The sequence below is a fragment of the Heterocephalus glaber genome, unplaced genomic scaffold, assembly GCF_053883595.1.
Source record: "Heterocephalus glaber isolate CG9 unplaced genomic scaffold, H.glaber_assembly_v1.0 deba00001608, whole genome shotgun sequence".
NCBI classification, from domain to species: Eukaryota; Metazoa; Chordata; class Mammalia; order Rodentia; family Bathyergidae; genus Heterocephalus; species Heterocephalus glaber.
The window spans coordinates 9,983,740-10,000,000 of NW_028258379.1; the positions used below are offsets into that span (position 1 = coordinate 9,983,740).

Consider the following 16,261-nt stretch of genomic DNA (forward strand, 5'->3'; position numbering starts at 1 on the left):
TGGCTCACGATTTTAGAGGTTTCAACTCAGGGTCATTTATCATTTGATCCTCTTGCCTATGGTGAGGTAGTAAATCATGGCAGGAAGCACAGGGCAGAAGCAGTTTATTCATCTCATGGCGGGGGTGGGGGGATGGGCAGTGGGAGAGGGAAGGGAGAAGGATTCCAATTTCCTCTTTGAGGTCAACCTTTTATGATCTAACTTCCTTTCAATAGGCCCTACCCCTTAAAGGTTTCATTACTTTCCTTCCAACAGCACTAAGCTGCTGGCCAAGCCTTTAGTACATGGGTCTTTGGAGGACATTTCAGTTCCAAACTGTACAAACTATACACAATATAATACACATATACATTTCTATTTTAACCATGTTTTAAATTGTGAGAAAATAGACAATATTTTTAATTTTAATAATTTTAAGTATATTGTTCAGGGTCATTAAGTACATGCACAATGTTGAGCATTCATCACCACCATTTCGGGCATTTTTTCATTATATCAACCTAAAACTCTGTACCTTTAACACTAATTCCCCATTCTACCCTCAACTCCATCCCTCATAACCACTATTCTACATTCAATGTCTATGAACTTTACTATTCTGGATACCTCACATAAATAGAATCATATAATGTTTTCTAATCATTTAATGTTTTCATATAATGTTTTCTATTATAATTCTATAATAATGGTGTCAGGTTTATTTCACTTAGTGTAATGTCTTCAAAGTTCATCCATATTACAGCATGTGGCATGTCAGAATTGTATTCCTTTTTAAGGCTGAATAATATTTAATTGTTATGTTTATACCACATTGTGTAAAATTTGTTTTTATTAGTCCTCAAGTAGTAAACGCTCCTAACTGTATGTAAAACAATGATGTCGCTAAGCACTATGTTTAGTTCCCTCAATATTTTTATAGGACAACTTTTTCATCCTAGCATTTTGAGTGGCACTGGCACAGTAGGCATTTAGAAATACAATTTTATACTGGAGATTATGAAGTAATCATCTTGTAAAAGAAACAAAAAAACCAAATTGAGAAGTAGTCTTTTTGCATGCTGTAATTAAGAGCTTTCTTCTGGGAAGAAATTAGAATTTCTGATAAAATACAGGTACAAATTTCTATAGTTTGTGTGGTATTCATCGTTGTTGTTGAGACAGGGTCTCACTATGTAGCCCAGTCTAGCCTTGAACTCATGGCGATCCTCCTACCTAAGTCTCCTGAATGCTGGCATTACAGGCATGGGCCACCACATCTGTATACACAAATTTCTAAAAAAACTAATAATAAGATTAAGACTTCTAAGAAACCAGTCACCCAATACCTTTCAATTAAAAGTGTAATGAGTGAATTTTACTGAATATTCTTTTTTTTTGGTACCAAGAATCAAACTCAGGGCTTCGCGCTTGCCAGGCAGGGCGCTGTGCCACTGAGCTACATCCCCGGCCCTGGTAAGGATATTTTATAATAAACTATATTAATTAAAAAGTCATTGTTAAGTTAGAATTAAAAAAGAACATTTAGGCATCTCTTTCTAGAGGTAGTTTTTAGATTCTTTCTATCCTGAGCAAAGAATTGGCCAAGATAAGTGCAAACAGTAGCAAGATTTTACATTTATTAAAGGTAGGAAAAGAAGCAGGCTCTGGCAAGAGAATTTGGGTCAAGTAAAAGTAAGAAAATAAGAGGGCCAGGGATTTAGCTCAGTGGTGCCACCACCTTCCTTGCAAGTTCAAGGTCCTGAGTTCAATACCCAGTACAAAAAAAAAGTAAGAAAATAATTATACCTTTAGGACAAGAGCAGGCTACTGTTGAGAGAACATAGTAGCACAGAGCTCAATAGCAACTGTCCTTTTTGTATCTCCCACTCCTCCGCGTGAGTCAGATCTAGGCCATCCTATCCAAAACTGCTCAAATTCTTGTGAGAAGTCCATGTCCAGGGCTTTGGGAACTGCTCTGCTCCTGTGTCCTGGGATTTTGTAATTTATAGGTCACACCTACTTCTCTGGTCTCCCATGCCTAATCTCCTGCCTTAGTCCCACAAAACAAACCAACAAAAAACCAACTGATTTTCAGTGACTCCTCATTTTCAATATGGCACCCCATCCTCATCTAGACAAGGTATCCTCTGCCTTCTCCAGGTAATCAATCTTTTTTTATTTTTTATTTTTATTTTTTTTTTGGTACCGGGGATCGAACTCAGGTCCTTACACTTGCGAGGCAGGCGACAACCAGGTAATCAATCTTGAGTCTTCCTTTTTTTGTTTTTGTACCGGGGATTGAACTTGTATCCTTGTGCTTGCCCAGCAGGCAGCAAAACCACTGAGCTAAATCCCCAGCGATCTCGAGTCTCCTGCAGGGGCAGGAGAGATAGTGACTTGGAAGTTGGAGAGAAAATCTGGTGGTCTAATGCTTCTGAACAGACTTTGAACTATTAAAAAAATTACTAGTGGGCATTGTTTTGGATTGAGCTTCTGACAAGGCCCCCAAGGACAATGCCAAATCAAAATAGAGTCACTTATGCTATATCCTACATAACCACATTAAAACTTTGAGGGTGCAGATAGATTCCCAAAATAGACCAGTTTCTCCTGAAAACAGGAGCTCTCAGTCTATCTGAGACAGTATAATAAGAAAATTCCCTCTGCTTTAGCTCTCATAACAAAGTAACTTGATGTCAGGTTTTTTCTATTTTTCTGTTTCTTTGTTCTCACCTACAAAAATCTACTGTTTTGCCATTGCCTAGTGGGAGTTCTTACTCTGTTCTCTAGAACAGAGGTTGCCCCAATTCATTAATCACAAATAAAAGTCAAAAAATCTATACCGAAATTGGTTATAACTTTGTTTTGACAGAATCAGTTATCCTGATTTTAGTCCCACCTTTAGTCCCTCTGCTTCTTGAGGTATCAGATGCTGCCAATTGTTTTTTTTTGTTTTTTTTTTGGTACCAGGGATCGAACTTGGGACCTTACGCTTGCAAGGCAGGTGGCAGAACCACTGAGTTAAATCCCTGGCCCGGAGCTGCCAATTCTTGAGCCTTTGGTGGTCTCCAGGGCCTTGCTCTGGGCTGTGCCTTTGATAGATAACAAGTTTTCTAAGTCAGTTTCCGGTATTGTTCTGCTTCCCAGCTTTCAAAATATTAGTGACTTGATCTGTTCTCTGAGAGACTAAGTATTAAGCAGAAAATACCCAGACCATATATGACAATAGAACTCTGACCCACAAGCTCTGTAGCAATCGGCCATCAGGTAAGAACTTGGTCAGTGAGTCAGCTTCCCTATATTTGCCCCAGTGCCAATTTGCAATCAATCAATGGAAACCAACTATAATATTAGCAACTATAGTAGCTAATAATTGTATAAGAAGCCTAGTGTCTTGTTAGCCCAGCTCCAGCTTTCCCTTGAAAAGGATCTCCAGTCAGAGTATATTTAGACCCTTTCCTTTTTCACTATAAAGTGTTCCCACTCCCCTGCCTGCCTTCAAACCTGCCTAATAGAAGTATGGTAGCTGACCCCTTGCTATACCACACCTGAATAAATGGCCTTTGTTTTCCAATTGTTTTTCTATATCTTTTTGACCTTGAAGCGTTATATATATATATTTTTGGTGCCGAACACAGGTCCTTGAACTTGCGCAGCAGGTGGCGAAACCACTGCGCTAAATCCCCAGCCCTCATAATTCTTCTTCTTCTTTTTTTTTTTTTTTAAGCTTTATATTTTAATGTGCTTTTACCATTGTTTTAGGGGGATTTCAGGAGGAAGTGCAGTTGCCCGTGGTTCAGTCCACCACGTGCAAATGGAAGTCTCCTTTGTACCCTTTCTTCTATGACTGCGGTGTTAGCTGGCCACTCTTACCCTCCAGCTCCAGCAGTCCCACAAATAACCTTTGTCTTGTCCTTTTTGCAAAGTTGGATGCAGAATTCAGTATCTAATCAGATTCCTCCAAAGAATCTATTGGAACAAAAATGTTAAAGGATGACAGATACTTTTTTGAAACTTACCTATGGCAGACAGAAGATCAGGTTATATAACACACACTCCACAACAAAGGACTTAAACTCAACTCCCCCAAACACTTTCGACCCTTCTTTCTCCCCCCAAATCTCACTTCTGTAGATATCTTCTTTCTCCCAGAAGTATGGAGCCTCATTCACTCTATCTCCGATCCCCTGAGACTGGAGATTCCTTATTCCTTTCCCCACAAAGCTCAATCAGCCATTCAGCTGGCCTCCAAATACACTCCTCTCAGCAGAATGAAAGGAATGCTGATTCACTAGCCTTTCAATACTTCCTCCCATTGTTCAATGATCTTGTCCCATTGTGTGTGTTCCTCATTCTAAGGGGACTTCATGATCTTCTAAATTACTGAAGGCATTTTTCTCCCAAGAGGTGGTCTCATTCCAGCTCTCTAGGAGAAAAAAGTTCTCTATTTCTCTTAACCATCAGAAAAGATCATGCTTTATCACTGGGTAACAGTCTTGTGTTTCCAACTACCTACTAAGCCTCTTGAGTACATAGATAATAGCTATTCTATGAATTATCTCTATTTGTATAGATCTAATAATATTAAGTTTATAGAAGAAAGATGGTTAAAAAGGATAGAATTTTCATGGAAGGAAGGTTTTCAAAAATGGTCTTCTTATGGCTTGTATCTAGATGTTCCCACAAAGCCTCAGGAGCACATGGGTGGGGCTGGATTATGGATGTGTGATGCTGAGATTGTGGGTGTGTGGTATGAAATTAGCCCACTGATTGGTTTAGCATAGTTCTGGGTGTGGATGATGGGAAGGCCCACCCTGGGTGTGGGTGGCACCACCCAAAAGGCTTGTAGTCTGGATGGGTTGAAAGGGAAAGAAAGGCTCACTGTTTGCAGCTCCCTGTCTTTTGCCTGCCATGTCACGTGCTGTTTCTCCTCTGTAATGTGCCTCTGCCATGCCACTCTGCCTTGGAGTCAGCCAATTATGAAACCTTTACAGTGAGCTGAAATAAACCTTTCCTCCTTTAACTTGTGGGTGTCAGGTATTTTGTCCTATCAACAAGAAAAGTAACTAAGACAGACCTATTAGGTGGTTCCTCTCAATTTTGACTTGCATCTTCTTTTTTATTTTATGAAAAATAAAACAAAATTTCATAGCAAAGTAAGAGAATAGCAATAGTTAATACACTGTATTGTTATCTTCAAACTAGCTACTCAGAGTACAAGATATAAACCAAAGAGATTCTTACAAAAAACAAACAGATAATAACACATAGTATAGATGAAACAAATCAACATATATATTGAAATATTTTTGAAGGAACAAAATATGTAATTTGGGGAAGTATTTGAACTTCTCCTTACTTTTTGTTTTACCTCTCATCTATTTTGCTCTTTGTGTATACATTTTGTGTTTCTCATATAAGAGAAACCATGTGATATTTCAGTTTGTGTCAGTTATTTCACTTAACATTATGTTCTCAAGTTGCATCCATTTACCTATGAATGCCTCAAATTTATCTTTCTTTATGGCAGTGTAGTACTCCATTATGTATAAATACCACATTTTCCTTATCCATTCATCTATCAGTGAACATACATGCTGTTTCCAAGATGTGACTCTTATAAATTGTGCTGCTATAAACATGGGTGTACATTTATCTTGCAATATGATGATTTTTAACTCTTAGGAAGATATCTAGAAGGGAAATAGCTGGGTCAAATGGAATTTCTAGTTTTAATTTTTTGAGAAATCGCCACACTGATTTCCATAGTGGTCGTACTAGTTTACATCCCCACCAACAATGTAGAAGAGTTTCCTTTTCCCCATATTCTTGTCAGCATTTGCTATTTTTAGATTTTTTGATGATAGCCATTCTTTCTAGGGTCAAATGGTACTGTGTATCAGTATAGTTTTAATTTGCATTTCTCTGATGGCCAGTGATGGTGAGCATTTTTTCATGTATTTATTGGCCATTTATATTTCTTCTTCTGAGAAGTGTCTATTCACTTCAGTTGCCCATTTTGGCGAGGAGGTTGAGATAAGATCTTGCTATGTAGTTCAGACTAGCCTTAAACTCACTATGTAGCCCAGGCTGGCCTCGAACTCATGACAATCCTCCTGCCTCAACCTCCCAAGTACTGAGATTACAGGCATGTGCCACCACACCTGCCTTCAGTTGCCCATTTTTTGTTTTCTTTTTTTTTTTTTTGGTACTGGGGATCAAACTCAGGACCTTGCACTTGCGAGGCAGGTGCTGGAACCACTGAGCTAAATCTCCAGCCCCAAGTTGCCCATTTTTTGACTGGGCAGGGGTCCTAAATTTTTTGAGTTTATATATATATATAAAAGTATATATATATATATATATATGTGTGTATATATATATATATAAAAGTATATATATAAGTGTATATATATGTGTGTGTGTGTATAGATATACTTTTTTTCTTTTTTTTTGGTATTGGGGATCGAACTCAGGTCCTTGCACTTGCGCAGCAGGCGGTAAAGCCACTGAGCTAAATTCTCGGCCCTCTTTATATATTTTTGGTGTTAGTTCTCTGTCCCTGGAATAGGTGGCCTAAATTTTTTCCCATTCTGTAGATTATCTCTTCACTGAGTTGGTTGTTTTCTTTGCTATGTAGAGGTCGTTTAATTTGATGTGATCCCATTTGTGATTCTTGGTATTTTTTCTGGTGCCAATGGGATTCTGTTCAGAAGGTCCTTGTTTATGCCTACGTCCTAAAGAGTTGTACCTATTTTATCTTCCAGCAGATTATGTCTGTTTTAACATTTAGATCTTTAATCCATTTTGATTTTAGTTTAGTACATAGTGAGATTCTAATCTCATTTCTATCTTCTATTATTTTATTGACAGTTTGGTCTGTTATTATGTCTTTTCCTTGCCCCTCCCTTGGGTTAAAAAATTTGTCACTTTTCTCTGTTTCTTTCTTTTGGCACCAGGGATTGAACTTGGGTCCTTGCGCTTGCGCAGCAGCTGACGAAACCACTCAGCTAAATCCCTGGCCCCACTTTTCTCTTTTATTCTCATTAAAAAAAATTTTTTTTTTCTGTACTGGGGATTGAATCAGAGGCCTTTGCACTGAGCTAAATTCTCAGCCCTTTTTAATTTTTTTTAATTTTAAGATACTACAGATGCTAAATTGCTCAGGCTGGGCTGAAACTTGTGATCCTCCTGCCGCAGCCTGCCATAGTGCAGGCATTACAGGGATTTGGCATCATGCCCAGCATTTGTTTGTTGTTTTCTAAGACAATGTCTTGTTATGTTGCCCAGGCTGGTCTCCAACTCCTGGGCTCAAGTGATCCTCACACCTCAGCCCCTAGCTTAGTTGTACCACTACTCTTGGCTTCCCTTTTTTTTTTTTTTGGTACCAGGGATCGAACTTGGGTCCTTGTGGTTGTGAGGCAGGCGGTGGAACCACTGAGCTAAATCCCCGGCCCTTGGCTTCCATTTTTAAAACTTTTGGCCAGGCACGGTGACATTCACTGTAATCTCAGTACTGTAGGAGGCTGAGGCAGGAGGATTATAAATTTGAGCACCTTGTGGGAAATTAGTGATTTAGGGAGAGACTGTCTCCAAAAAAAAGTCAGAAAAGGGCTGGAGATTTAGTTCAATATACAGGTCCTTGGTCCAATCCCCAGTATCACAAAAATAAATAAATAAAACACAAACTTTTGATTGAGGCAAATATGCATCCAGAAGAGGGCCCATAAGTTTGTAACCTGAACACACGTCAGTCAGCATAGATTAAGAAACAGGATACAGGGGCCAGGGATTTAGCGCAGTGGCTCCAAGCCTGCCTGGAAAACACAAGGTCCTGAGTTCGGTCCCTGGCGCGCGCGCGCGCGCACACACACACACACACACACACACACACACACACACACACAGAAAGAAAGAAATAAAGAGGATACAATCAGCAATTCACAAGCTTCCTCATGTTCCCCTCTAGTTATTTCTCCTCCAGATTGACCACCTTGGCTTCTAAAAGCATGGACATTTGGGTAATTTTAGCTTGGGACTGTTACAAAGTGTGGACATGAGATTTTTGGACATGTCTTCTTGAACATATGTGGACATTTCAGTTGGGTATATAACTAGGAGTGAAATTGTTGGAACAAACGCTATTCATATATTCAGCTTTAGTTGACAGTGTGAACAGTTTGAGTGTGTCAAATTCACATTCCCTTCAGGAGTTTGTGAGCATTGTGGTTGCTTCTCAATCTTGCCAATACTTGGGATTTTCCCATATTTTCCTTTTTTAGCCACTCTGGTGATTATCTAATGCTATCTTATTGTGGCCTTAGTTTGTATTTCCTTTTATGGTTTTTGTTTTTGTTTTGGTACCAGGGATCAAACTTGGGTCCTTGTGCTTGTGGGGCAGGTGGCAGAACCACTGAGCTAACTCCCCAGCCTATGGTTTGTTTTTCAGATACTGTATATCAAGCAGGAACAGATAAAAATGCAGGAAGCTAATCTTCTATTCCCCTCTCCCATTATGGCTACCTATCTAATGGGACTTAGAACCTTCTTCTCTGTATTGGAGGCAATATAATATAGAGGATGAGGGCAACAAGCTTTGCAATTATATATGAGGCAGCTAATGTGTGCTATACTAAGATTTGATTCTTAGTGGCAATGTTTACTTGCTGAGGTATCTTGAGAAAGTTATTTAACTCCCCCTCCTTTTTTTGATAAATACAGTAGTACTAGTAATAGTACAGCCTTATGGGGCTGTTAGGGGATTAATTGCCACTAAATAATTAAAATGCTTTACAAAGTTCCTAGGACACTGAAAGCCAGGGATAGGTGTACATACCTGTAATCCTAGTTACTGGAGAGGCTGAGGCAGAAGGGTCACAAGTTGGAGGCCAGTGTGGGTAATTAAAAATAAATAAATAAAAGTTCTTAGCAATAGAGCAAGCACATATACCTTATATTGATTGCTTTACTTTTGAGACAGGGTCTCACTATGTAGTTCAGGCTTGCCTGGAACTCATGGCAATCCTTCTGCCTCAGCCTTCCAAGTGCTAGGATTACAGGTAAGTGCAACCAAGCCTGGCCCTTATATTGATTGTTTATGCACACCTCATTTCTCCTTTTGTTGTACACAATCCATGACAAAGGAACAGCATGTAGCACACAACAGCTGCCTCACAAATAATAGCTGCTAATAAATACTGAATGATTTAATGTATAAACAGAAGGTATTATAGCTGTTGTAACAAAAGATGGCATAAAATATTAAAGATTATAGGGTAATGTGCACTGCTAAGGAAGAATAAATGATCTAAACACACTGTCATCATTTAATAGTTAAGAAAATGAATGTAGTAGAGAAACATTACCCAAGGTAATAAAGGATGAAAATTAGATGTCCTACATTGCATTTTGGAATGTTCTATAGGCATCTCCCTCCAATACCAAAGGGAAAAAACAAAGATATCATCGCAGAAACAAAAACACCATTTTTCTGAAAAGATGTTAAACCTTCCAATTTTAACAGGTCCTTTATTCAACAGTGGAGAAACTGAGGTAACAGGTGCCCAAGCAGCTTCCGTACAAGATGGCCTCTCCCATTCACACACCCAGTTGAGGCTACGTCCTCCTAAGATGCCGCCGGACCGGAAGTGGTTACTACCCTAGTAGATCCGGGTGGGTTCGCGGAGGCGGTCGCGGAGGTTCCAGTTTTTCAGCGTGAGGTGTCGCAGGTGTTCAGACCCGGGTCAAAGCTGCAGGTAAGAGAAGCTTAGGGGTCGGCGGAGCCTTCATTGGGATTATGCGCGAGGCAGACGGGATTTCTTGAGAAGGGTCCCGATGCTGGTGGTACCACAATGTGCGTGGGCGACCATTGCTGGGATCTGGTCGTCCGCCAGCGAATTGGTCCTACCCTTGTCCCCGCCCTCGAGCGCGGCCTCCTTGTGCCCCTCACGCCAGACCAGGAGCTATTCAGTTACCAGGTGTGCAGAGTGTCTTCATCCCGCCCTTCGGTCCCTACTCCCTCCCCGGGCCGCCCTGTTCGCCCCCCTTGCCCTCTCTTTAGGAGCATCTGCCAAGCCCTCGGGCCGTCTTGGACCCCGTGAGCTGAAAAGCAGGGCCCGTCCGCCCAACCGGGGCTCCTCGTATCCGTAGCGGCGGTTCCCACCCCGCTAGCGTGGGGACCAACCCCGACTCAGTACACGTGCTGCTCAGGGCCTTGCTCCGTGCCAATTCTGGTTTTCACACTCGTGGGATACATCAAGACATGAGTCGTGAACCTTATTTATTACAGAAGTGACACCTGCTCATTGAAATGCAAACTCAAGCCTTGATACTCAAACTCCTTTATATACCTGTTCATTGAAAACACAAAACCACTTGTATACTTTATAGAAAGAATTACAACTAAAGGTTGTGGGTGTTCAGTTTTTTGTTTTTGCAGTGCAGGAACTGAACCCAGGGCCTATGGATATCCTTTCAGGGATGGCGAGCCTTTTAGCTCTTTCAGTGATACAAACAACCTGCTGTGGCATGCGTTCCATAGGTTCCACACCACTGGAGGCTCTACTGCTGAGCTACCTCGCTAGCCCTAAAAGGCTTTGTTAATTATCTAAATTAGAAAGTGTGGGAGAAAAGAGATTTAGTAGATTGGAGAAAGAAATGGTTACATTTGGCCAAATTGAGCGTGTTTTAAATAAGTATTTAGAAATATCTGTTATAGTTGTAGTCCTTGCTTATTGTCTTGTAAAAAATCATGTAAAATATTTAAACAAGAGAGATCCTCTTTGGTACATATTTTTTCCATGTTTGTCTTAGAAGAACTGATATTAGTCTGAGGTGTATTTTTCTATTTCTTTACATCTACTGACAAATGTATACATATGGTGTATATTTAAGATTTCATGTTAATCTTTTACAATGCATGGTTTTACAAATATGGCATATTGTACATATTCTACAATTTGATATTTTATGCTTAAAAAAGGATCTTGAACTATTTTCTTGGTCAATATATAGAGACCAACCTATTTTACTTGCTCTGTAAGATCCATAGTCCATTAACATTTCATACTATGCGGAATTCCATAATTGTTCCCAGCATTCTGCTGCTCAGAATGTGTGGAGAACACCCTTACTTATGCCTTTGTGCTCACGTGAGCATTCTTCAAGGATAGATGCCTGTGGGTGGAATTGTTCCTGTAGGTGGAATTGTTGGATGGAGAATGTAGACTTTTAATGATATGGAACTGCCTACCAATAGTGTATAATAATGCTTATTTTACCCTAGGCTCTTTTAAACATTTAGTCAGTATCAATCTTTGTTATTTTTCCACACCTGGCTCTTGAGACATTAATTTGAAAAGCTACATTTATTATTACTAACTTCTCACACACATGGCTGTGTTTCTGAACTTTCTTCTGTTCTGTAGCTTATTTATTTTGCTGAACCCTAGCACCAAACATCCTATATAGACAGTATTTTATACTTTCAATTTAGTAGGACAAATATGCTTACATAATTATTTTGTTGGAATTCATATGCTTTTTCAGCTTACATGCTCCCTTATTTTATTTATTATTTATTATTTATTATTTTTTGGTACCAGGAATCAAACTCAGGGCCTCACGCTTGCCAGGCAGGTGCTGCACCACTGAGGTATATCCCCCTCCCATGCTCCCTTATTTAATTAAATTAATTAATTAATTAAATCATAGTTGTTCCCTTTATTTAACGAGTAACATTGGCACACAGCAGTAGACAGAGGGAACTGGAAGAAAACAAACTTCAGCAGAAGGCAACATGAGGACTGTGTTGTATGCCTGAATGAAGAGCTCTTGGGAGTAATTATTGAAGCACTGAAACAGGAAGGAGAGGCCATGCTCCCTTGTTTTAAAAACAGTATTTTTAGCTAATCTTGGTTTCTTTTCCAGAAATTTTGCTGTTGTTGTTCTGGGGATTGAACCTAGGGCCTTGCACAAATAAGGCAAGTGCTCTACCACTAAGCTGCATCCCCAGCCCCAGAATATTTTTATTTTATTTTATTTATTTATTTTTTGAGACAGGATCTCACTATGTAGTTCAAGCCGGCCTTGAACTGACTGTGTTGTCCAGGCTGGCTGAGAATTTGCAGTGATCCTCTTGCCTCAGCCTCCTGAGTGCTGGGATTACAGGTGTGGTCCACCACACCTGGCTCAGATTATTTTTATCAACTTGTCAGAATATTTTTTGTGGCTTTATTCAGATGTAATTCATACGTCATACAATTCATTATTCATAATGTACAATTCAGGGCCAGGGATTCAGCTCAGTGGCGCCATGCCTGCCTTGCAAACAAAAGGTCCTGAGTTCAATCCCCAGTACAAAACAAAACAAAACAAACAAAACAAAACAAAACTAGTGGTCACTCCCTAGTACCATCTCCCTGGGCAACCTCTCACCCTCTTGTCTTCGTAGATCTGGATGTTTATATAAATGGAATCACACAGTATGTGGTGTTTTGTGACTGGCTTCCTTGACTTAACAGTGTTTTCAAGTTCATGCATTCTGTAGCATCTACTGTATCATTCCATTTTATTGCAGAATAAAATTCTATCCTATGGTGTATTTGTTTTCTAGAGCCTCAGTAACAAAATAACACAAGCCCGATTGCTTAAAACAATGGAATTTTATTTTCTCACAGTTCTGGGAGCTAGAGCTTGCAGTAAGGGTGTCTGCAGGGCTATGCTATCTCTGGGCTCCAGGGGAAGAGTCTTTTCTTGGCTCTTCCTAGATCTGCTGTTGTTGGCAGTCCTTGACATTCCTTGGTTTGCAGTTGCATAAACCCATTCTGTGCCTCTGTGTTCACATGGCTGCTTGCCTGTATGTCTTTATGTACCATTCTATCTGTGTCTCCTCTCCTCTTCCTGTAGGACACCAGTCAGACTGGATTAATGGCCCAAATCACTTTAGTGTGACCTCATCATCATTGTGCCTGTAAAGACTTTTTCCAAATATGAGTAAGGTCATATTTACACCTAACAGGCACTGGGGGTTAGAGCTTCAACATAATCTTTTTGAGGGACACAGTTCAACCCGTAACATGGAGATACGCTACATTTTAGGTATCCTTTCATCAGCTAATGGACATTTGGCTTGTTTCCACTTTGGGGATAGAACTGTAGAAGTAACGCCTCTGTGAACTATTGATTTACTTATTCTTTTGGTACTGGGGACTGCACTCAGGGGTGCTCTACCACTGAGTTGTATCATGTCTTTTTAAAATTTTTTTAAAATTTTGAGACAAGATCTCAGAAAGTTACCCAAGCTGGCCTTAAACTTGTAGTCCTCCTAGCTCAGCCTCCTGAAGTAGCTGAGAGTAGAGGTGGGTGCTTAGCTTGGTATGAACTTCTGTTTGGGCATATTTTCATTTCCCCTGAATTTGTAGCTGAGAGTGGGCTTGAAGGGTTGTATGGCAAATCTATGTTTAACCTTTTGAGGACCTGCCAGACTTTTCCAGAGCAGCTGGACTATTTGATATTCCTACTGACAATGTATGAATGTTCTAATTTCTGCCAACACTAATTATTGTGGGTTTCTTGGTTTTTTAAAATTTTTGTGAGTGCCATCCTAGTGGTTGTGAAGTGGTGTCTCATTGTAGCTTTAATTTATAGTTCCCTGGGCCAGGGATGTAATGCAGTGGCACAGCGCCTGCCTGGCAAATATGAGGCCCTGAGTTCAATTCTTGCCCCCCCCCTAAAAAAAAAGATTTGTAGTTCCCTAATATTGTATTTCCCCCAAAATAAGACCAGGTCTTACATTAATTTTTGCTCCAAAAGTCGCAATAGGGCTTATTTTCAAGGAATGTCTTATTTTTTGTGTATAACGATCTGCATTTATTCATGTACCAAAATTTACATTCATTCAAATATAGTCATGTCCTCTTCTTCTGGAAAATTGTTGTAAGTCTTCAAGCCCTGAGTTCTGGCCTGAATGTCTTTCAACTCCATTTCTTGTAGAACTATTGACCCCAATATCTCATGTCCAACAACAGACCTCTCCTTGAATGAGCATTTCTTGTCCAAGTAGCCCGCTTGTAGTGCATTGACATCACAGCTATCAGCAATTTTATCTCATGAATTCTTTTTTTTTGGTATGGGAGATCGAACTTGGGACCTTGTGCTTGTGGGGTAGGCGCTGGAAACACTGAGCTAAATCCCCGGCCCTATCTCATGAATTCTTCACCCAAGTCACGACCACTTGCAGGCTGGCCTTCATAAAGTTTCCATTAAATCAGGTGTTCAAAATTGAAGACTTATGATACAGGAGTGGCAACAAAAATGATGGTGGTTAAGAACAATGGTCCACACAAAAGTGACAACAGCCACAGATTTATCTTCAGTTCAGTAACTCGCTGTTCATGTAGCTGATCGACTATTTAACCTCTCTGTTGAGTACTTAGTTTTTAAAGGATTTTTAAAAACCTTTTTATACCTAGAATTTCTTTTTCGCTTTCTGCTCTTTTTTTTTTTTTTTTGGTACTGGGGATCGAACTCGGGTCCTTGCGCTTGCGCAGCAGGCGGCGAAACCACTGAGCTAAATCCCCAGCCCCTCCTGCTCTTTTTTTAGTGATTATTTCCCTTAATATGTCTGAGTATCTTCCTTAAGAGATATTTCCTAATATCTTTTAAAATCAGGTATGGAAAGTATTGTTTGGCTCTACAAACTTTTTATTGGGTTTGGAGTTTGTTGGGTTTTTATTCATTTATGAGCTCTCATCCAGGGACTTGCGTTCTGTGGAAGTCCTGCATGTTTCCTATGTGCTAGAAATATGTGTACTGTGTACGGCACTTCTACATTTGGCTCTGATCAGTTCCAGCAGAGTCCCCCAATTTTGATCCAGTTTTAATTTAGTTTCTTGACTGGAAGTTTCCTTTTGAAAGGATAATGTGGACGTGGGCTCTGTACCGGCACCACCTGCAGACTTGAGGTCTGTCCTGTCCTGAGGGACTCTGTTTTACTTCCATCCTGGGAAGCTGGCTTACATGGACGACAGCAGGTGAACACTTTCTGGTCCCTGTCCATGGACAAGGCAGCACTTTGGTGGGTCCCGGTGTGTCCTGAGCATATGCCCTAGACTCCTGTCCCCAGATCTTGTGAAAGAGCCCAGTGCTGGGGCTGCTGAGAGTTCTGCCCTCTGCCCAGTTTCATCTCCCACCTACTGTGGGTCCCCCTCTTCCATTTCTGGTGCCTTTCTTCTTCCTTCTTGGCCTCTTCCTCCCCCACCTCTTCCTTCTCCACCCCTTTTCCTCTTCTTACAAAAATTACTTTATTTATTTATTTATTTATTTTTGGTACTGGGGATTGAACTTGGGACCTTGCGCTTGCAAGACAAGCGCTGGAACCACTGGGCTAAATCCCTGGCCCATTACTTTATTTCATTAAGCCTATTTTATCTTCAATAAAAGTACAGGAGAAAATACACATGAAATACCACAGTGTGTAAAGTAAATTTTAAAAAACAGTATGGCTATTAGCATATTTTATTCTTATTGTAGTCATTATTGTGATTCCATTTTCATTTCTAATAGCCAAATATCTCTGCAGACATCGCATAATTCAGGGTTGTTGTAATGTGAAACATTAAGAACAAGATTAAAACAGTGCATACTCACACAGAGGTGTGGCATCGGGCAGGTGCCACAGACTGTTCTGTGTTCCGGCAGTTTAGATTTCAGACCAGAGCCCACAGATGGATAGCCTAGCTTCCAGAGTGTTTTTGTTGGACTGACATAACTTTAGGAAACTATACATTTTTTGCTAACATTGAAAAGTGATGGCATTTCCTGGGAAATTCAGATCCCTGAGTTCTTCTGAATAAGCTCAGTGTCTAACTACAGGCCAGCTCCTCACACGGCTTGTGCCAAATGGTTGCTGCTCATGTCCTCCACTGAGGCAAAGGCCACTTACATTTAGTATCACATTATTACTGAGTTTTTAAAATAGCACTGAGTGGTCAGGGATTTAGCTCAGTGGTTTCTCTGCCTGCTGTGCAAGCACAAGGACCCGAGTTTGATCCCTGGTACCGAAAAAAAAAATAGCACTGAAATAGTACTGTATACTCATTTATCTCTCAAAAAGTGGGTAAAACAAAAGATACATGGTGAAAGCCACATGTAATGTAATAGAAAAGGGACTGTTTCGTGGCTTGCTTCATTTATTAATGTTAACCTGCCTGGCCCTGTGGACATTTCAGTTGAAACCTTCCTCTGGGCATCTTGGATCTAAGTGCCATTCTTTTCTTTTTCT

General features: G+C 40.2%; 1 protein-coding gene across 4 annotated transcripts in view; it reads left to right on the plus strand.

Annotated features, from left to right (window-relative positions):
- The first annotated feature begins 9,580 nt into the window (after window positions 1-9,580).
- Window positions 9,581-16,261, plus strand: part of Exd2 (exonuclease 3'-5' domain containing 2) — a 47,231-nt gene continuing 40,550 nt past the window's right edge. For 3 of the 4 annotated variants that reach the window (XM_004837333.3, XM_087195311.1, XM_004837334.3), the window contains exon 1: window positions 9,581-9,734. The gene's annotated coding sequence lies outside the window, so the exon portion shown is untranslated. Of the gene's footprint in view, window positions 9,735-15,032; window positions 15,056-16,261 lie in introns of those variants that run through there. The other variant, XM_087195310.1, reaches the window with a different exon arrangement.